Genomic DNA, 23,885 nt, shown 5'->3' on the forward strand with positions numbered 1-23,885 from the left:
AGATTTGTGAACAGAGATGTGGGACAAGCAGCTGGGTATGTAGGATTAGAGATCAGGATTTAGTTTTATTTTATCCTGAAGATAAAAATTTGGTAGTTATCCCAAGTCATGAGACTGTATGAGATCCCTGAGAGAATGTGCATGGAAAGAGTTGGGGCTGAATAATCAGAAGGGCATTCCAATGTTTAGAGGTCAGGGAAATGAGGAGAAACCAATAAAGTTTACTGAGAAGAAGTGTCCAGCAACACAGGAGGAGAATAAGGAAAGTGTGATGCTTAGGAGACACGGGTTGTAATTACTGGCAATGACAAGGTCTAGGGTATGCTGATGTGAGATGGTTGAGGTGAGGTGGAGGGAAAGGTCTTTGGAGCTAAGGAGAGCAGGGAGCTGGGCATCAGGATGTTGGATGACCGTGGGGATGATGACAGGATTGTGCTGGAGAGGTAGGCAATTAAACCATGGGTTGACATCACCTGTGACTCCACTGACCAGACGGTAGGGAGATGACTTCAAAGGTGGTAAAGTTTGATGCTCCTCAAAGCTAGGATTTTTAAATGAGGAAGGACAGACATCTGAGAAGTTGCAAAGGGAGGCCAGATGAACGATTGCGCCTCTTCCTGGCCTTGAGGTACTTGGGGAATAGGAGAGACACAGTCTTCAGCTGAGGGCTTGAAGTCATATCTTCAGGGGACAGCCTGGCTTCCTTTAGCAGGAAGATACATTTGGAAGAGGAAAGAAGATGTAGATCAGTTTGCTGATGACAGTCAGTTCCTAACAGCACAGTGGAAGGTTTTGGGAGGAGAGGAGTGTTTGGGTTTGGGGTTAGATTGGGTAATATTTGTATGGTGAACATTAATCTGTTGGTGACCAAAGTGAGGGTACATAAGCATTTGGGGTTAGTGTAGAGGAGCACAGGGCAAGAGGTCCAGCCTCAGGCTGGCGGTGTTATGGCAGCCAGGAAGACAAGATGACTGAAGACCAGCCTCAGGCTGGTCACACCCAGATGGGTAGGGTGGTGGGAGAGTAGAGTAAATCTCTCTATGATGGCTAATTATAATAACGCTATAGTCATCAGAGTTGAGGGAATTTATCAGCAACTAGGCCAAAGACTGAGGGAAGTTTATCTGCAACTAGGCCAAGGAGTGATGAATTACTTTTCATCCCAACCCACTGACTACACTAGTAAGTGCTGACAAAAAAACACCAAACTTTTGCTGATAAAATGAAGAGATACTGAGGAAGTCTGGAAGAGAAAGAGAGAAGCCTTCCATGAACTCCAGGAAACAGCCAAATCATTCTTACATCTGGGAATGTGGAGTGAAAAATCAGGGCACAAGGAATCGATACCTTAAATCCAGCTTGGGAAGTCCTGTCTGTCCCAAATCCACCCTTTCACAAAATATGTGGCTCTAAAGGTTGCAAATAATTTTCCTGTACCATTAATTGTTATTATTTTTTGTGAGAATGAAATCACTGTGATTCATACTGCAACAGAGATGCATGTACATCCATCTACAAATAAACCCACAGGATAATCTGGCCAAATAGCCACCAGCACAATTCTCATTTGATGCAAAGGGGGTCGTTTTGAGGATGAAATGAAATGATGCATTATCTCAAGGGCTGTCACTAAGATTGTAATGAACATTTCCATATTTCTTGTATCTTCAAATAGAACAAATGGCTTAATGATTTGGAGTGAGTCAATTTAAGAAATCGGTGTCTTTTCCATTAATCACGGATTTCTCAGGGACAAGCATTTATCTTTGTATCTTCAGTGCCTAGGAGAATGCTGGCACACAGTAGGCATTCAGTGAATGTTTGTTGAAATGAAGTGGAGTCCTCTTCCCTAAGCATTGTTACAACTATTTCCCATCTTCACTTTCCAGATAAGTTCCCAAACATGTTAGGGAGGGATCCTACAGCAAATGAAACATTTTACCAATCCCGTTCATGAAAGCAAATAATTTTGGACACATGTCTTCAATGAATTAATGTTTGATGATCCAACATCTGAGCCAAAGTGCAAGCAACAGCTCCAGTCTACAGATAGTAATCTGAATTAAATGTAATAATATTTTGTTGTGCTAACATGTGTGTTGTTAGGACCATAAATACACATGATGTGGCCATATGATACAGGGAGAGCAATGGTTAAATGGTAAGGCTCTTGGCTGCCCTAATGAGATGGGGATGGTGAGTTTGGGAGGGGAGGTGCTCATTGCATGAAAGGTAATAACACTTCTATTCAGCATCATAGGGCATCCATTTCAGCTCAGATTTCACTCTGAAAATTCTTCTTCTAGGCAAAATGTAGAACACACACATTCAGAGAGAAAGCTTAGAGAGAGAAGAAAGTTCCAGGCCCATAGCAAAGGAGAGAGAAGTCCTTCCTAAGGCAATAACTGGCAGCAATCTGGCAAAGAGCATGCTATAGATGGAAATGTTGTGTCTCTCCAAAATGCATATGTTGAAACATAATCCCTAGTAGATGGTATTTAGAAGTGGGGCATTTGGGAGGTGATTGGGTCAATGGGTGCAGCCCCCATGAATGGAGTTAGTGCCCTTATGAAAAAGGCCCCAGAGAACTCCCTTGCTCCTTCTGCCATATGAGGACACAATGAACAGACAGCCAACAATGAATCAGAAAGCAGTCCCTCATCAGACATCAAGTCTGCTGGTGCCTTGACCTTGGAGTTCCCAGCCCCCAGAACCATGACAAATGAATGTTTGCTGTTTTAACCACTTGGTCTATTCTATTATAGCAGCCCAAGCAGACTAAGACAGAGCTTTAGAGAAAATCTTATGCTTTAAGTGTATTTGATAAATAGACATCCCTTTTTTGGACTTGAAGCCATTGCAGTCAGAGACTGAAAGTTTCCCAGTCCTAATCGGGCTGTGGTATAAGGAAACCTCAGGGCGAGAGCAGCACAAGATGCATAAGAGCCCTTCAAGGGAGTCTGATTCCGTAGAGGCCTCAGGACAGGACCAGACAAAAGTATTTCACAGATGCTCAGGATTTCCATTTGTCCCTGGTGAGGAGGGACTGGGAACAATGATTAGAATGCCACCATTGAGTCTTGCTGATACACTTGGACATAAAAGTTAATAATTATTTACAATTCTTATTTAAAAATTGAGTCATTCATCTCCCAACAATCCTATTCTTTTATTTTTTCCCTAAAGAGTTTAAGAACTCTACCAGATAATGTAGGAGAATGTCTTTATGCCTGAGAGGTGGATGCTGAAATATTTAAAGGTGAAATGTCAGGATTTTTGCAGATACTTTCAAGTTATGTACACACAGTGAGAAAACAAATATGATCGTCGTCTTTTAAACTGTAACCCTCTTTTTCAAACTTTTTTTATAAGTCTAAAAATCTCATAAAGTTGGGGATTGGGAGAAAAAGCCCACTTCATATTGATACAGACAGGTATCTGAACTAAATATACCTCACTTGTCAATTTTTATCAAGATTTGGCTTCTCATGGTGATCAAGCCAAATTAGCAACAACCCTTATGGAACATTATAGCATAAAGGCTTATTTCTGTTGGTTTTATTCATCCATTCATTCATTCAACAAGTATTTGCTGAGTGCCTTACTACAAGTGAGTCACAAAATTCTAGGTTCTGGCTAGATAACAGGGGCAAAAAAAGATATGGTTCCCAGAGACAGACTCACAGGCATAGAAAACAAACATGGTTACCATGGGAAAAAGGGGATGGGGAGGGATGAATTAGGATTTTGGGATTTGCAGATACTAATTACTATATATAAAATAGATAAACAACAAGGTCCTCCTGTATAGCATAAGGAACTATATTCAATACCTTGTAATAGCCTATAATGAAAAAGAGTATAAATAAGAATATATATATGTATAACTGAATGACTATGCTGTACACCAGAAATTAACACAACATTATAAATTGACTATACCTCAATAAAAAAAAAAGATATGGTTCCTTTCTCCTATGCACATACGTTAACTGCTATTTAACAAAATACCTTTTAGAGAAAAACAAGTCTTTTGGAATGTATAGATTTATTTTTAAGAGTTAAAAAAATATCAGTTCTGTTAAATGTCCTTTCTAAATATATATCTTACAAGAAAAATGACTTGAGTTTCTCTGGAAGAGTGCTGCAAAACATATTTTATTTCTCTTTATGGTTTTCTGGTTCCTTTAATTTAGGATTTTGCCCCAGGGAGACAGAAAGACCAAACCTTCCAGTCCTGCAAGTATCAGAGGCAGGAAAATAAGAAAAGTCTTCAGTTCAGTTTAGGTTAAATGTGAAGGTGCGCAGAGGTTAGGCTTGGTAATTATTTTAATCAGAATAATGGTCTAATCTGAGAATAAGAACCTACTCATACAGCCTATTAAACTTACACATATATATCTATAAAACAGCCCCATGCACCCGGTGCCAAGTGTTTATAGCTACATTTGTGGCTTCCTAGGCTGGCTCCTAGGTCATCTTCAGATACTTGTGGCTGTTTTGTCACTTACTCCTGGAGAGCAGCAAGCCAGAAAACTTTACCCCTGCCTGATTTTATCCTGTTGTGCTGTCCCCACCAAAGGACAATGTCCTTCCAAATGACATCTTTAGTTTGCAGGATTTCATATCCCAAGGAACCTTCTAAAGCTGCAGCCTACCCTCCCCGCCGCCATGTCTGCCTTCCTCCTGTAGAGGGCCGGAAGCAGGTCTACCCCCTACCAGGAACTGAAGAGTTTTTGATTGAAGAATATGGGAAACAATGATTGCTATGTTGGGCTTATATATTTTGTTTGCAAAATAATGGGTTTTAGGTTAAACTGAGGCAGGTGTGCAAATGTTCTGGTGAAGTCCAAGCCACCTCCCTCCCCGACAGCAAACCAAAAAGAGTCTGAGGAGAGTTGTCACCGGCACCAGTAATTGTGACAAGGGCCTGGAATAGCAATCAAAGAGAAGACAAGCATTTTGATAGCATTAATCAGAGCTGGTTTCCTCCCGCAAATCATGCCAAAGCTCTTGGATTTCTGCCTGTTCCCATTGTTTTCTGTCTGGTGGTTTGGATGCAGATCCTTTTCCCCTTCCCCACTGAGGCCATAATGAAATTGGGGAATTAACTCAGAGCAGAGTTGTTCTAGTTTGGATGTGAAGGTAAACACAAATGGAGAAAGTTCAAATTATTAAGAAGAACAAACAGCCCTTGTTACTAAACATTAGCTGGCAAATGTGATAGATGATACAATGGGCAGAAACCACGGACGCCTTCCCCTACTGGCCGACAGGAGAGCCGGTCACATGCTGCAAGGCCTGTGTATAATAACCCCGGAAAGAAAGCTTAGGGTTTTCCATTTTCAGTAGCCAAGCTATTATATCCAGTCTTAAGATTTTGGAAAGTCTGCCATCACTAATAAAAAGAGATTTGGAGGAAACTGTACGATTGGGTTTCTTCAATTATCGTACTGAACAGAACAGTTCTATGCAACTTTAGAGATGCTGTGGGGACCAATCCAATCTTTGTGCTTCACTTTAGTGCTGGATAGGTCTTCTTTCAGGTGTGCAATCTATACAGGTCTATTCATTTATTTTAGGCCCCACTGGGAGCAGTTACAAATGATAGTCAAGAGCATGGCCAGGAAATGTAAACACTTCAAGAGTGGGATTTCCCAAAATAAATGGCTTTAAATATTGCTTGAATTCAAGTAATGTTATAATTTTATGTTAAGAAGAGGAAACAAAGCAATGGGGATAACTTTTCAAAGGATCACACGTCAGTGTGAAAAAGATAGGTTAGAATAGAAAAATCTGCCTACTCATTTGGAACTTTCATTCCAACTCCTTCTGTCTAAGGGCTGCTTCCCCTGCATCCATGCAAAGGGGGTGGTAAAAAGAGCCCATGAACCCAAGAAGCAAGAGCAAAGAGCTGTTTACACCCCTCCCCCCCCAAGTCAAGTATATTACACACAAAAACTTCTAGCATTATATACCTTGCCACTGGATTAAAACCACTGAAACAGAAAGCAAATCCATCTACCATAAGCACGTGTATGCATATTTATATACCTACACCAAGCCAGAGTAAATGGTTGAAAAATGAGAAATTCAACCAACTGGCTGATTTGTCTAAATGCTGTCAAACAATCATTTTGATTAATATTTTTTTCACTGAATTGACTGGTTTTTTTTTTTTTTTTAAGTGACTAGAATGAGCTGCGACATTGTGCAGACATCTCATATGTGGAATTGTTACAACTCCTTGGAAAATTAATTGGTCACCTTCTGCCATAATGGATAACAACCTATGTTAGAAATATCTCACATAAACAAATTATTATCCTTTATAGCACAAGCTGACTAATTAATTTTCCAGGGAACTCTAAGTCCTAGAAACTATTATTAACTAGTGGTAAACAAAAATGTGTTTGAATTTCAAGTGTCTGAGTTTCTTATGCCTTTTATTTTATCAGAAGGGGCTCATTTTTGTTAAGTGCTAATAAATAATTGCCTTTAGGACAGAGTCTCAATTGTCCCGTTCCTCGTGGCTTTTCTTGTTCTTTTCTGCACTAACATAAGCCAGTCTTTAGATATGAAACACACATATAAATGTTCTGGAGAGACTTTGGAAAGGATAATTAAAACGTTATAAAAAAAATGCTGCCCCTAAATTATATTTACTTTAATTTGAAAAAGACAAGGAAAGTACAGAGGAAAACTAGAGAAGAGGTGGAAATGGCTAATTGGGTTTATAGTCCGTAGTGATCATTATATGTAATCTTGTCTTTCCAAGAAATTGTAGGTTAAAAAAATTAACATGGCTCATGTATTAATATTAATGTTTTCTCTTGGCCTCCTCGGCTCAGGGCCCACATGGCTCCATCCTGACAGACCTTCCACTGTCCTATTTGGGCAATCAGTGCCCCCATGTCTTTGTTTCTCTGATGAGGTTCTGTTTTCTGAATGGTAAGTTTAGATTTTAAATCTTCCACCTGAATTATTACAAGAGAGATTTGGTAATTAAGTTCTAACAAGATTTAAATGATATTAAAAACAGTCAGTTAAAAGGAAACACAGCCTTGGGCTTTGTTGTAAATTTATATAATTATTTTTAGTCCTCTAGAGGATGCATAATTATGTTTCTGTATTTATAAAAATACTGCCTCTGAGGCACCAAAATGAATTTTACAGTATGCTGATTTGCATATTAATGTTACTCTTTGTATATCAAAATTTCTTTGGCTGCAAAAAAAGAGATTTTCCAGGAAATTTTCGAAGTAACCAAGAGGAGCGTAAAGTCTTTTGATCTGTACTTCTGGCAAAAACCACGGCTCAGGGAGAAAGTTTGATAGTCTAAGAAAAAAAGAAACTGAAGAAGGCAGACATAGAACACTGAACCTCAAATTTAATTTGCTCTTCCCTTGGAAAGGGGTGCAGTGGCATAGCAAGGAATGGTCGCCAGCATCATCGATTGAATACATATTAGTGGCCAGGTGAGATCTAGTCATCACATATTTCATGCAATGATCGTATAAAGTGGATACTATTATTTTTCTCATTTCAAAGATGTGGAAACTGAGGCACAGAGAAATTAAGTTAATGGCTCAAGGACACATAGCCTGTGTTTTAACCTCGGCAGCTGGATGCTAGGGCTTTAAACATTACACTGTATTGTCTTCTAAACAGGGGCGTAAGGAAGCACCAAAGGCCTCTTTCTGTTCTGATGGAGAAACCGTTTTCCCGTGAAATACACATAAGACTGCCTTTGCCTCCTTCATGCTGGGTCCACGTGCAATGTTGGAAACACCACACAGTTCGGGGCTGTGTACCCATTTTTCCCTGCATGCATTTTCCTACCTGTTTTATAAGCAATTACTCTCTTCCTTCAGATTTTAAGCTCCTCCTGAGCAGGAGCTGTGGTCGTCATTTCCCTCCCTGCTTTTCCCTGCACTTAGGGTTAAGTTAGGGTGGCTGCTCGTTAAAATGAAATCAGGGAGTGAGTCCGTCTTTGTCCTTTTGGGCTGCTGTAATAAAAGTACCACAGACTGGGAGGCTTAAACATCTGATGTTTACATCACACAGATGGAGAGGCTGGGAAGTCCAAGATCAAGGTAGCAGAGGATTCGGTGTCTGGCGACAGCTCCTTCCTGGCTCATGGATGGCCGCCGTCCTGGTGTCCTCACGAGGTGGAAGGGGTAAGGACCTCTCTGGGGTCTCTTTCCTGAGGGCACGAATCCCATTCTTGAGGGCTCCACCCACCTGCTCTTAGCTGTCTCCCAAAGGCCCTGCCTCCTGATATCATCACGGTGGAGATTAGATTTCAACATATGAACTTAGGACACAAACTTCTGTCTGTGGCAGAGTCTCAGGAGACATCTGAGGTCTTTCTTCTGATAGATTAATTTTTTTTAATTGCGGTAAAATATACATAATATGACATGCAGTTGACAGTTCTTGCCATATTTAAGCGTACTATTTGGTGTCATTAAGTACATTTCCATTGCTGTACAACCATCACTGTCATCTGTCTCCAGAGCTTTTTCATCATCCAGAACTAAAACTCCGTAAGAGAACCACCCCCCACTCCTCCAGCCCCTGGCAACCACCATTCTACTTTCCATCCCAATGAATTTGACTACTCAAGGTTCCTTACAGAAATGAATGGTTACTTTTAAAATGAAGGTAATTTTCACTTGAGATCAAATCTGGAGGCTTTTAATACTAGAGACTATGCTTCTGTCCTCTTAAATTGTGTGCTCAGACCATGAACAGGAAGTGGCTGGAGCTAGGAAGGTCAGAAGGGGGTCTGAGGGGTGTGGGCGGGGTGCTGCCCACTTTGTAGGTGGCGAGGCAGCGGTGAGCTCTGTGGCTTTCCCGAAGGAGAGATGCCCAGTGGGTCGGGCTCCCTGCCTGCAGTGCTCTCCGGAGCTGGAGAGACATCTGCTTTACCACGGGGTAAAGGGGAAGGCCATGTTCACCTAACACGGAACTTGGGTCATCGTTCATACGTGTAATAAGGTGACTCTGGGAAAAATTGTCTTGAACAATTTTAAAAAGACAGAAAGGAACCGGGATAGTGTGGGTGAGACCACACAGGCACTCAGCTGAAACCCATTAACCTGGACTTTGGGAAGGACGGAGAGGTTGGCTGCCGCGCCCGGCTAGACTGCGGCCCTGCGGGAGGGGAAGGAGCTTCCCGTCAAGCGAATAGATGCTCCATTCATCCGAAAAGAGGCTAATCCTGAGGTAAAAAAGGAAGCCTCAAGAAGTAGGTCTCAGGCAGGGAGAAGGAAAACAAGTCTTCTCTCGGAGGCCAGGGCTCAGTGCGGTCCAGGCCCAAAGGCAGGGAGAGCCTGGAGTTTTCCAGCCTTGGGGGGTAGGCTGGGAAGCAAGTGGGGTTGAAGCAGTGAGGGGGTCTCTTAGAGGCCCCGGGGTGGATGTGAGGGACGTGTTAATGTTTTCTGAGTTGGAACTTCGCTTTCATTACTGCTATTCATAAACGTCTGTAAATTTAGCCTAGACAAAGCTTACAGCCTGGTCTCAGCAGGGCCCTCAGCAATCAGCAGAGTTGGCCCAACCGGGAGTGACTCTGTCAAGGAGAGCCATTCCCACGGCCCCCTAATTAGAGCAGACGTAGCGGTGACAGCCTGGGCTGTGGACAACCGAGACTCAGGGTGGAGGCCAGACAGGGAGGCCAGCAGGGAGGACTCCAAGGGCCTTTTTCCGTACGCAGGGAGGCTGCAGCCCGGGGCCCTGCAAGGAATAGCTGGGATGTGCTTCCTGAGGGGCTAACTTACTGCTTGATGGCAGCCAGGACTATCGTGTGCCATTATAATCTGGGTCACACGTATGTTCTGTCATTTAATGCTCCCAACAAAACTACGAGTTGGTTGGCTTATTGCAATTTGACAGGTGAGCACAACACGATTTAAACAGGTTACAGAATTTGCCCAAAGTTATAGCTTAAAATGGCGGAGCAAGATTCTTAACACAAGTCTGACTTCAAATCCCAGCTCTCTCCACTCTGTCACAGGGTGACTTCCAGGATTAAGAAGGAAGTTGTAAATCATGTCTCTAGTTAGGAGGGTAACTTTTAAGGTTGAGGTGAGAACAAGAAAGCTGGTCTCTGGGGAGTCTAAGGTTCCAGCACAGAACACTCAGCTTCAGCCTGGGGGCTGTGCATGGCTGGTGTTGGCCCAGCCCTTCAGGTCAAGGTTGAGGGAGAGCACGCAGGGGTGGTTACAGAACTATAACCAGAGCCCTGTTTTTCCGTCCTAATCCATGCCCTTTTGTTATGTAATAAAGGGAGAGCCTTCGACATCGGTTTCACGGGTCTCTGAGGAGCAAAGTTGATCTTGGTGTCTTCCGTGTCTGCTGTCGACACCCCATCCCCATGAGGCGCCTCTGCAGTGTCCTGCCTTCAGCTGGTTGTCGCTTAACATCTAAGAGGAGATTAGCTAATAAGAAAAATGTTAGCTTACAATACTTTTAACCCTTCGAGTTCCCCTTATAGGAACGTTTACCTTTTAATTGGAGGCTATGAACATTGTCTGAATCCAATAAAATATATTTATAACGAGAGAATTCCAGGCAGCAGAACAGTCTGTTCGGGGCAGGGCTCCTCCCTCCTATAATGATCTGCTTCCATCTACTTCTAAGGTTGTGCGAGGGAGCAGGAAGGACTTTGCTCAGATCCCGAATTTGCTACTTACCTGTCACTTATAAGATCTCAGGAAAGTTACTCAATCTCTCTGAGTGTCAGTGCTCTGCTCTGTAAAAAATAGTATTAACACATTTACCTCAGGGTAGTGAGAATGATATGAATGTGTTGGGTAAAGTGCTTAAAATAGCTGCTTAATAAATGTTCCAGCCCTTCCTCTTCCCTCTCAGAGCCTCTGCGAAGGTCCTTTGTGAAGAGCTGTGCCTCCTGCAAGCTCATGTCTAACCTAGTTCCAGTTGTGTCTTTCGCTGCATGACATTTTATTTCTTATTTGCACAGGAGGAAATAGACATCTAGGGTTAGACAGGATGGCCTGGTTTACGGCTTCATTACACTGCCCCCAGGTGTGCGTTCCTGAGGCCCTGCAGGCAAGGTGACCACCCGCCCTGGTTTGCCCGGCACCGAGGGGGTTCCCAGGACAAGAGCCTGCAGTGCCAAATCCGGGAAAGTCTCAGGCAAATGGGGACAGATTGCTCACTCCACCTAGTACATCTGCGTCAAAGACAAGCCTCACGGCTACCCTAAGATAAATACCCACGCTCCTAGACTTCTTTTCTTGGTGGGGAGGTAAGAACAGTGATTGTCCTGTGCCTGTGTCAACAAGGGGGACCTTACTCCAACTGGCAGGGACAGGGAGATTGAACCTCAGACAAAAATTGCTGACCAGACATTCCACTGAGGTGCCAAAAATTTTATCTTGGATGGAAATCACCATCATCATCATCATCATCATCATCATCATCATCATCATCATCATCATCATCATTTTGGGGGCCATATTGAGAGTAGCGAAGAATGAAGGATTTCTGAATCTAACTTTTCTGTACTATTTGGCTAACTTTCCTTTTTCTGCAAGATTAAACCTTTGTTGTTAACTAGACAGGATTCTCATCATTAGGGAAATGCGACTCAAAACTACAATGAGATACCACCTCACTCATTAGGATGGGTACTATTAAAAAAAAACAACCACCACCCAGAAAAATCACAAGTGTTGGGGAGGATGTGGAGAAGCTGGAGCCTGTGCCCTGTGGGCGGGAATGTAAAGTGGTACAGCTGCTGGGGAGAACACAAAGGCAGTCCCTCCAAACATTAAAAATGGAATGATCATGTGATCCGGCAGTCCCACTTCTGGGTATCTATGCCAAAGAGCTGAAAGCAGGGTCTTGAGGAGATATCTGCACACTCATACTCATAGCAGCTCTATTCACAACAGCTAAAACATGGAAGCAAATCAAGTGTCCATCGACAGACGACTGGAGCAGCGAAACGTGGTGTATGCAATCAACGGAATGTTACCCAGCCTCGGAGAGGAAGGCCGTTCTGACACACGCTGCATGGATAAAGCCTGAGGACATTATGCTACATGCAATAAGTTAGTCACAAAAAAGGACAAACACGGTCTGATTACACTCATATGGGGTACTTGGAGTAGTGGAGTAGCGAGATCGTAGACAGAAAGTAGGACGGTGACTTGGGGCAGGGGGAAGGGAAGTGGGAGTTATGTGTTTAGGGCTTCGAGTTCCAGCTGGGGCGAATGGAACAGCTCTGCAGGTGGTCGTGGTGATGGCCGCACAGCATTACGAACGGTTGTAATACCACAGACCTGTGCATGAAAAAGGGTTAAGCTGGTAAATTTTATGTTATATGTATTTACCACAAGAAAAGAATAGATAGGATTGTTACATTACCAAAAAGCTTCAATTGCCTGTGCTGTCTCCTTCAATTCTAAGCAGTCACCTCCTTTTTGGCCACTCCAGTTGGGAGTACATTTTTCATATGGTAGATGGAGAGATTTAGGTACAAAGGGGTCTGTTTTGTGCCACTGGAGTCACAGCCAAGAAAATAGCTTCACTAGAGGCTTTTAAAGATGCCGGAGGAACTGAGGAATTGCTGTCAACACTTGGCCTCTTTATACATGAGAGAGAGAACCATTGGAGGGTCAATAGTTCGGAGTGTTTGTAACTCATTTTCAGAGCTTTTCACTTCCGGGTCAGTTCCCTCTTCTGGCAAGCCAGTCCTGGTGAAGCCGGCTAGATGGGGTGGTGTGGCTGAGGGGCAGCTATGCTTTCGTAAGTATTTCCTGTCAGTGACTCAGATAGCTTCATCTGTGCTCTTGTGCACCAAGGCAATGCAGATTCTAATGTAAGGGTTCACTTGAGGAACAGAAAGCAAACTGGAAGTAAGTGATGTCAGCAAATTTTCCACAGCCAATATTTAACCAGTTCCTTTTAACACATCTCCAACTGGGGGCCCCGATGTTGGACCAGCGGCCTGTATCATATGCTGACTTGGAAGATTTGTGTAGAGACAACTGCCATCATCAACAATCAAGATGAAGACACATAAAATGCTGTGGGGGATGGCTTAGTGTTTTCAGAAATACATTGCTAAGAAATTGGTGTCCTGAGTTTGATCAATAACAGCAATACATCTGAATGCTTCTGTACCCCCTTATTAAACCTGCTGAACTGGGTCTTGGGAAACTCATCTATTTTGAACCACTCAATGTTAGAGAAGTCTTTCCCAGCCCCGAGTAGGTGTCTGTCAAGCCTGCACGATGCTCTGTGTGCCCCAGGACTATCTCTATTCTGGACAGTGCCATCCTGGAGCAATCGATCATTGACGTCCTAGGCTTGGGTGATGCATCGCTGGGAAGTGTCGGCACAACAGCTGGCCTGCTTTCTCTGTGCCGGGAGCCCAGCAACAGCTGACTGCTGTGATGGATTGCATGCGGGCACAGCCTACTGCTGTAATACATCAAGTCATAGCGCTGATCTGAAGATGAGTTAGTCAAAAGATGGAGTTCCTGCAAGTTCCAAACCCAAGAAAAGGAATCCTGTTTAATTATAGAATGAAAGACAAAGTAGCTGGCGTGAGGTTTTGTGACTGTCAAACGCAGGGCTATGTCTAAGGTATAATTCCCATGAAGTGTGCATGGGACACTAAACATTCAGCACAAGCAGAACAACCCCGTTGCTGCCAGCTGCTTATCAAGATGACAGTGCTGACCACTGGGGTGGTGCCACCGCCCTGCCCCACAGCGACAATGTGGAGGAGTGCGGATGCAGGGAGGCCGGGGTGATGGTGGTGAGCACTTGCCAGAGGGAGGCAGGTGTCAGAGGGCTCCAGGGACAAGCTCTAGCACTTCAGCCATGGTCAGTGAGGAAGTAGCCAGTCACAGGTAGCAGAAATCTCCTGCCAACCAAAGGCCCACTAGTGCCTATGCCACTGTGAACAGCCAGTGCCCTTCCAAAGCTTCTCATTTCTTGAGATCTGGTTCTTGAGAACCTTGATTCTTGAATCTTTTCTGTACTATCCAATAAATGGTACTGCCAATGCTGAGAGTAAATCATGGTGTCTCAGTTTCCTCATCTGTAAAGCGGTGATAATGAATTTCACCCTATTGCAAGGTTCTCAAGAGGTAAAAATACAAGGAAGAAATTGAAAAATTATGATGTAAGGTCTTATTTTCCCATTAGTAGTAAGGAAGGTAGTGTGGGGGGGGGTAGCAGGGAAAGAGGGTTATTGTTGATAAGCTGGGAAGTAATAACCTTGACCCCTAACAGAGGCCCCAAAGCATGGGGGCGTCTGAAGAACATTAGAGCTGAGCCAGCGACCCAGGCGTCCTCTCTCTCACTGTCCCATCTTTGGCAGTGCATTGCTTTCACCACCATCTCCAAGACGGCCTGCTCCACGACGAGCCAGAGGGAAGACGGAGGGAAGATGTGCACCTTCTTTGTAAGGGCTTGTCTGTAAGCCGCACCCAGCAATTCCACTCATATCTCATTGGCCAGAACTTACTCACATGGCCGTCTTTACCTGCACCAGAAGATGAGGTACATAGTCTTTTTTTCTCTAGGTGGCCATGAGCCCATCACAAATTAGATGTTCTATTATGTCTAGAGAGAAAGGGAAAAGTGACATTGGGGGACAGAGAGCAGCCACACCCAGGGCACTTCCCAATAACGAGACGAATGAGAAACGACCACAGAGAGAAGACAAGCACATTCTCCCCACACCCCTCTCTTTCAGCAGCTCCTGACTAGAACCCGAATCTGGGCAACAGGCCTCGCTTTCATTTCGAGTCTAGGAATTCATTCCTTTGGAGAAATTCATTCCTTTTTGTATTTAGACTGATGGAAAACCCCTACTCTTCAAACACAATGTTAACATCAAAGTAAGATTATTTCTAAACGATAAGAGTAAAAAATTCCCAGGGACAGGACAAGATGCTCTTTGAACTGAACTGGTGGTCAGTGAGGTGGGTTGAGAACTTGAAAGCAACTGCTACCTCTTCCTCTTTGAATTGCTCTCAGGAGGAGAAAAATGGAAATGAGTTTTCCCCCAAGATCACACCTAAGCAATGAGTGTGTTGTAGGACCGACAGATGCTGTTCTTGAGTTACAAGACTTAAAGTTCCAGTGTGGCTGGTCGTCTGTATAAAAGCAGTCCTGGAAGGAGATTTTCTAGGGAGTGGCAATTTGGGGACTCTGACACTTGTCCACAAGCAAGTGAAGGTGGCAGGATTAACACAGAGGTTCTAAAGAAGATACTGACAGTTGGCTTTGAGACAGATGTCACTTGCATTGCTGTGCACAACAGGAAGAATGATACAACACAAATGATTAATAACCAGCGGGGTCTGGATCACTAGGGGCCCTTACACACACTTCATAAAGACGAACAAAAGCGCTCCCAGAAAGGAATGCAGATTTAGCTGTGAACGTTACTTGGTGTGTCCTTAGCTGTGGCCACACATTGCTTTATTGTTGGTGGAGATTTTACAGGGGAGATGAAGCAGGGAGAGAAACAAAAGAGAAGCAGAATGAGACAGATGAATATTAGAAGTCTTAGGTTTGGCTCATAAAGACACAGCGCATATGGGTCAAGCATGGACGTATGCAAAGTAAGGAGGAAGACACGGGGATGTCAGCAGGGAGGGAGAGACCCTGACAATTACTGAAGCTGTTTCATCCTCGCTGGCTACCTTCTAGGGCACCATGATGAATACTAAATGAATTCCCATTGTGACAGCCATTGCTTCCCCCTCTTCTCATCACTTTATATTTTATAAATTAGGGAACCCATGAAGAATAAATACAGTACCAAGGTTAAAAAAAAACAATTATTGCGGAAATAGCAAAAAAAACCCAAAAAACAACCAAACAAACCCCCGAACCCCCCAAAAAACAGCTTGTAGTTCATTTGATGAATTTCCAGGGGAATGATGTAAATGGGTTGCCCCTGAGCATTTAATCATACCTCGTGTTGTGTTTCTCATCACTGAGTGGAGTCTTGCCCTAAGAGGCAGTCCTGTTTATATGACTATTTTGAGATTTTGTCTCAGCCTTTCCTATCTTTCCAAGGTCCAAGGCACTTACCAAATTTAATGTAAACATAAAGACCCTTGGAAGACAGAGGTGAGGCACTGCTACTCTTGCTTCTGCAGAAGAAGAGAGGCTGATAAAATTGACGTAAATGGTCCCAAAGGTTCTCCACCTCTCTTTACCCCTTTCCCTCCTCCCATACTTAAAGGGCACTGCCAAGTGTCAGATACTCGGGAGGTGGAGTTGAATAGGCTATCGTTCATGTCCTCAGTGTGCTCAGTCAGATGGAGAAGACAGATCTATAAACAAATAAATGACAATACACTGAGCGATGGGCAGACAGCAAGCACCATGTACAGAATGTCCTGAAAGCTCAGAGGAGGGACCGAGGGACTGAACTAACTGTCCAGGGAGTGACATCTGGCAGAAGTTTAAAGTACAAGTAGGGGTTTTCTGGGTAACTAAGGAATGAGAGGCCTCTTCTGGGCAGAAAGAACAGCAAGACAGAAGGTTTAGAGAGGCTTGAAATAGCAAGAGGTATTTAAGGAGCATCAAATGGGTCAGCGAGAATCCCGGCAGGACAGGAATAAAAGAGAAGTTGAAAATGAGGCTGGAAAGGGACCCTGATGCTCTGCTAAGGAGTTTGGGGTTTCTTTTTTTTAATCTTTAAAGTGATAGTTTTGGGGTGGAGGGATACGGTAGGGCTGACCGGGTCAGTCGCGGGAGGAGACTGCTGTTTGCTTCCCACCTCATCTCATTGGGGAGCTTAGCAAAGCATAGCAGGGGGACCTTGAGGATGGAGAGCAGTGACAGTGGCCAGCAGTTTGGAGTTCTAGAGAGAGAATCCCCAGTGATTTACATGCACATTATAGTTTGAAAAGCACTGCTCTGGAAGTCTGTGGACCCCAACTTCAACAAGGCTGGTTGAGTAGATGAGGATACAGCAGTTAGGATGTAGGTTGAGCTGCAAACAAAAGAAAATCCAATCAAACAGCAGTATAAACAAAAGAGAGGTCTTGGTTTTGTCACTTAACATGAAATCTAGACATAAATCTGTGCAGGGCTGATGTCCCAATTGCCTCACTCTCCATCTGTGTTTCCGTTCAGCCATCCTTTATGTGTGGCTTTTGTCCTCGTGGCTGTCAGATGGGTCCTAGAACTCCAGCTATCATTTGCATCCTAGGCAAAGAGCAAAAGAGTGAATGAAGTTAGCAAGCCACGGAGCCCTCGTCAAGATCATTTCTGGAGCCACCTCCCAGAAGCTCCACTGGCCATGATTCGACATAACTGACTCTGGCTGCAAGAGCGAGTTTGTTTTTAATCCTCAAATAGAATGGGGGTTCTGTTAGCCAGAAAGAAGGAGAAAATTGATATGGAGGAGGCAATTATCCAAATCTGTCATTGTGTGTAATAATGAAAATTATTAGTTCTGAAAATCTCTCTCATCCATGATGAGAACCAATTACATGTATTCTGCACTTTGGAATCTCCTCTTATTTATTTAATATATTTTTTAGGTGGGGTAGATAGTTAGGTTTACATTATCTTTTTTTTTTTTAGATGGAGGTACTGGGGATTGAACCCAGGACCTTGTGCATGCTAAGTACACACTCTACCACTTGAGCTATACCCTCCCCACTAGAATCTCCTTTGTAAAGTAACATGAATTAGGAACTTCTCATCAGAGGACAAAAGAATTATAGAAACAGAGAAGTGGGAGATAAAATTAGAAAGTGATCGATTTGGGGGCACCAGTTACTCAGAATTGGTAGTAGTTTCTTTTCAAACTCTTTTTAAAATTTTATTATTATTTTTAAAATTGAAGTATAATCAGTTATAATATGTCAATCTCTGGTGTACCACGTAGTGTCCCAGTCATACATATACATACATATATTCGTTTATTCATTTCTTTAGGTGCTAGAACTGAGGTATACTTTTCTTCTATAAAGAAATAACTGCCTAAATATATCTAAGAAGATAAAGAACAGCTTAGATTTGTTAAAGAAATTGTGCCTACATTTCATTTGTGTGGACATTTGTATGTTGTTCTGGAAAGAAGAGCTACAACTTTCAATTAAAACCACGAGTTTAGAATTATTAATTATTAGCAAATAACATACTAATTCCATGTCTGTGTAACTAGGTTCTTAATGCCAATACTCAAAGTTCTCCTGGACCATTCAGACTCATTCACCCCACTTGAAAGGAACAAAACCCTGATTAAAAAACAAAAATCTGTATTTACTATTCTTCATGAATTCAGGGTTTTTCCAATCAATCTAAATCTGTGATTTTTACTGGATTCAAGTAGCCAGCTTCCCTGGGTTCTTTGAACCGTCCACCCTGGGATTATCTTAACTATCACCTGGTTATCTAAGGAGACATGAGACTTGGATTAATGTTCTGGGCTCTCAAAGTTTTTTGTTGCATAGTGCTCTCAGAATGCCTGCAGTCTTTTACAGGTCACTGTTCAGAGACATTTGAGGGTGGCTAAGATCTCCGTTGGAAGGTTTTTTTCTTGTGGAGCCAGAGCTCCCAGCAGGACACAAGGGGACTGTTGAGCATGAGACCTCAGGTGTGGCTGACATACACTGTCAGAATTGAACTCGGCATCCAGGACTTAAGACAGACTGCAGACCATCGGGTCTTGGGAGCTACAAGGACCAGCCACTATAATCTCACGAGACTTTGGGCAGGAGGTGTGTTCTAAGGTACGTGTAGATTGTTGTCTTTCTGTGGTTTATTTTGCCATCTTCTCTGACTAGGAATATGGAGAAACACTTGACTGGGTGACTGCACCTTGGCTAGTAGACTCTGCCCATTCATTCAGCCAACTCAACACCAACTCTATTGTTTTCTCTCTGCTTGAGACTGGTAGGAGGAGAAGATACACAGAGGAGTAAGAAATGGTTCCTGCCTTCAAGAGATACCCATATATGTAACTAGTCATAACAGGAGACATACACCAAATGCTAAGATGCTAAAGATTTTGCAGATCTGTGAGGTTTCTCCACACTCCTGTGCAAAACTGTCTGATGCTGAATACATAAATACAAAGCTGGGAAATTGATTTAGCTTTCTAGTTTATGGAAATGGTGGAAAGAAGTAGCCAGTATTGAACCCCCATTAGTAACAGCTAGTTTTAAAGAATCTGTACCAAATATTTACCAAGGTATCTTTTCAAATCTAAGTATTTTGTCAGCACCAAGTTTGTGCAGCCCATACAAGTCTACTGTATCAGTGTTCACTTCAACTGTGTTACAATGTTCGAGAACTATACTCTCTTGCCTCTATAAAAGCCACTTCTTGTATTGACGTAAATGTACCCATTTCCACAAGTCAGCATGTGCTCATCAGGACTGTTAATACTCACGTGATGTAACGTTCTTCACCATGTTTTTGGGAGGAGTCCTTCTAACTACAGGATTTGCCATGTTCTATGCTATTCAGACTCTCAGGCTTGATCTGTCCTGTTTCCAAGGCGTCTGTTATTGGCATGTTAATTATTACAGCAAATGATAAAATGTGCAAAATTGTACCCCCCCTTCTTAATGACATAAATAAATGAAGCAATTAATTTTACACAATAAAAACAAGCAATACAATAACTTACAAATTTGGAGTTTCTTCATTATTACATCAAATTGCAAAATGGAAACATGTAATTTCAAAAGGCTCATAAGTAAAAATGGAAACACAGCTGATGCCGCGTCAGCTTGTGGGCTGCAAAATAATGCGAGGCTTGCACAGTGTGGAACAGTCAACATCTTTCAGAGACATCAGGCCACGTATGATTCAGAAACTACACCAATCTTCTGAGAATAGAACCATCCCAATGAGCCAAGCCATTTGTGCACTGCAATAAAAAATGAAACAAAACAAAAACACCTTTTTTTTTCTTGTTTTCTCCCATAAATTAGTTTGGAATTCCAACAGCTACTTTACTGAGGACTCTCATCTCCATTTATCGGCAGTTGCAGGAACTGGAAGCCTATGACTGATCTTGTAACTTCAATATCTAGGTAGAGATAAGTAGGGAAGCAAATTTTCTGGAAGGGCTGACAACAGTTTTTAAAATGAAATGTGTATACACCAAGCCTGACATCCTCTATTGCCCACCATCTTTGAAGCCGTCAGTAGCAGGGCTGACATTTGGTTCCGAGTGTTTGTTTTTGGTGAGTGGGAAACTAACACATATTTTCTTTGACATCTTGTGCGATTTTACAAGTATGCAGGGCACACTCCCTACTTTGCATGGAGAATGTTATTTGCACAGTTGTCAGAATGACGGACAGCAGAGCGAGTGACAGGATGGAGCGCTGATCTTTGCTTGTTATTACATACAATAGCCTGTTAGGAATCGTGATGTGTTGGTGAGACAAACTGTGTCCCATTCTGGAACATATTAAGTTTGTCTCCAGGACACACATGACTTCACTAGAGTGTCGAACCTCATTCATAATAGATGCTAATCTTTTCAGGGCTGACTGATGACAGCACTTCCTGCCCTTCACGGAATTAGAGCTGGGTTTTATCAAAGGACTCAAACTGCCTGCTAATTAGACTAATTCCCTTCATCATGAATTATTTATTTCCATTGGTAACCGATCACTGTGACATTAATGGGTTCTGCTCAACTTGGTTTCATACTAATACACACTAGGAGTTAAATGTTTAAAAATTCCTGATACTTCACTCCAGGTCAAGTGTATCTTTGGCTAATATTTTACAGTTTTGATGAAGCCTCCATGGTTATGTTTTAGTTACAAATAAAATGGGATAAAGTTTCAGATTTGGTGTAGACAGGGAAACGAATCCTATTTCTCTGCTCAGGTGTCTCTGGACTTAGCTGAAACAGGTCCTCTCATTCTAGGGCATGCTATCTGCGCTGCATGGTGTTTTATCAAGGTCAAACCATCACGCGAATGTGCTGGTGTTTCTCTTTAGGATAAGAGTATTTCAGAGTTGAACTGGGCAGAATGTCACCTGGTAAAGTTGAAGTGATGACTAATTATTGATAATCTGTTGATAAAAATCAGAGTGCAAGATCTCACCTATTTGTAAAATGCGGAGTGTGCTTTATAAAAAATAGCATTTACAAATCCAATCCAATAGTGCACTTACTTGTTAATGTCTGAGGCTGTATAGATTAGTATGTCTCAATGGACAATCCAGGCACCACCTGTATCTTGGAAGTGTTTGTGAAAACTCAGATTCCTTGGCTACATACAAAGCCTGTGAGTTAGAATCTCTGAAAATGGGATCCCAGAATCTGCATTATCTTCAAGCACCTCATGTGATTCTTAAGCAGTATGAGGACCATGGACATCAATTATGATGAAAACCCTGATAAATAATCAATATTTTATCAGACATACTGAATCATCTCATCAAACAGGCACAGGGCACTGCCCGACAAGGTCAGTACTGGCGTCGGAATTGGCTTCTGCAGCAGTTTCATGGACACTCATAAACCGCACATCAGTCCTGCTGACTGATAAGGCAGCTCATCAACTCTGTGGATAACAGAAGTAAATGTCGGGCATCACACCTTCACTCAGAGGACACGCATGAAGCAGGTGTCAAAGCTGAGGCATAAACAGTCACCATTTGGCAGGGTAGTGGGTATCAGGTGGGAAGGCTTGTTATATGCATGCACTGAGGTGAATATTTGTGCTAGGTAGTTTAGCTATTAAATATTGCGTTTTGGAAAGTGGAAAAGAAAAAATAAAAAGAAGACAGTATAATGACTGGTAACTAGAAATGAAGGGACAAACACTGAACAAAGGCAATACGTAGTCCACGTCAATGAGGCAAAACTGCAAATAACAGGTTCTGTTAAAAGTGGCTACAGTTCCAAATGGAAGGTTGGTTTCTCCCGAGTCCCCTCGGGTCAAAGATGAGTGATCTCAAACCACGTGTACCTGTGTGAACAGAAAACAATGCTTTCAGCAGAATCAAGGAACAATATATTGTGTATACTCATTAACCCCTAGTAAATTCTATTCTACTTTTAATTTGGAGCATAAGTAATCTGTTCTTTCAGATTTTCTAATGAAAGTGGTACTATTGCATAATATGTGTATTTTAATCTTCAAAGATGAGATCTGTGGCTGAGAAAGCCAGGTTATATGGATTTGGGTTTTAGCTCTATAGTAAACTGCATTATTGTTGTCAGGCATGTATATTCATACATTAAACAGATATCTGTGAAGTACTTACTAGGTGCTAGGTACTTAAGAGCTGATAAGATTAGGCTTAAAAAATATACCTGGAGAGACTATGGATTCATGAAGAGTTTTTAGATGTTTCTGAAAGATTTATGTGTGAAACCACAGATGGTATTTTTCTACTTAAGAAAAAAATTGGGAAATGTTAAGGCCACCAGTGATACGAAGAAATGTTTTTTGTTTTGTTTTGTTTTGTTTTGTTTTATTTTGTTTTCTCATGGAAATAGTCAGATGGCTTCAGCTTTGTTATTTCTCTCTGTCTCTCATACACACACGTTTATCCATATAATTTCATCTCATTTGCTTAACGAAATCATGTGTGTTCAGTGCTCATTACTCCTTAGACATAAGTAAGTGCTCAGTAAACAGGAGCTGCCATCACTGTTTCTGAAATCACTGGAATGGTTTACGATAATGAACCCTGGTCTGTGAGCACAGGGTGCCTTCTGTAGAAGGAGGGATTCTGAAACAATCTGAAGGGGGCTCTCTTAAAGCGTTTGCTTAGGATAGAGGTAGGGAAGAGAAATAATTTAAAACTCTTAAAGAAAAACTGCAAGATATTCTACACTGTTTTCATAGGCAACCCCGATCACACCTGGGTTTTCTGGGAGAAGTAACTTTTTACCATGTTCTTTTTGTTCTGCGGTTCTAATAGCAAGCCCGTTTTCTCCTAAAAGCAGACGCTCCTCTGCTCCTATGTAATGGTGTCCCCTGAAGATAAACGCACCATTTAGAGATCTCTATACGAGGCATAGCCTGCACACGCTTTCTAAATATAGTACCCAGATGATTACTTAATTTAGCTAGAAATGGCAGATTGTTGACAAAGAATCCCTGCTGAGTTCCAATGCCTTGAAATGCAGCTTTTATAAAGCAAATCATATCTGAAGAAATGACTAACAATGCCATTTGCTTCATATAGTGACACAATATTTACTTCTGTCACTGAAGTATAATTGCCTTATTTCTGCAATGCTCACACTCTATTGATAAATTCAGATTACGTGGAACAAGTCAGAACTGCTGCAGGGGGCAAAGCCATTGCAAAGAGCGGAGTTTTTAGATGAAGAAACTGTCATACTCGGACACACCACCTGCTCTCTAACAGTTGCTTACTCAAATGACATAGATTCAGTTCGGATATAGGATCGATTCATGTAGCATCATTTCAGTGACTCACAATTTAATAAGTATTAAATAAAGAAACAGAAGCAACTGGTTTCATCCAGCAGCCAGACGTGTGAAGGGTCCTGCAGATACAAATCTTGTTGCCATTTTGCCACTTGGTCATTGCATGTGGTGGGAGCGGTAGGTGTTAGAATCAGCACGGCCCCCACCTGCTCGTACATATGTGAAGAGTATGTGCTCCCCTGTGTCTCGCTCCTCCTGGTTTTGCCTTTGACTCTGATGAGAGTGTGCATCATCCCTCATGAGCACTGGGACCCACACAGACATGGAACTGACTGGCTGATAGAACTGAATGGTCCAGGTGTTCAATCAAATCCACCTGTGTCTCTCTCCATCTCACATCCGCTTTCCTTACAGGTGGCGCCACCACATAAATACAAGATGCCCTTCAGGGTAGCAGCCTTACAGCTTGGGGTCCTGACATTTACA

This window comes from Camelus ferus, chromosome 5 (genome assembly GCF_009834535.1).
Source record: "Camelus ferus isolate YT-003-E chromosome 5, BCGSAC_Cfer_1.0, whole genome shotgun sequence".
Lineage (NCBI taxonomy): Eukaryota > Metazoa > Chordata > Mammalia > Artiodactyla > Camelidae > Camelus > Camelus ferus.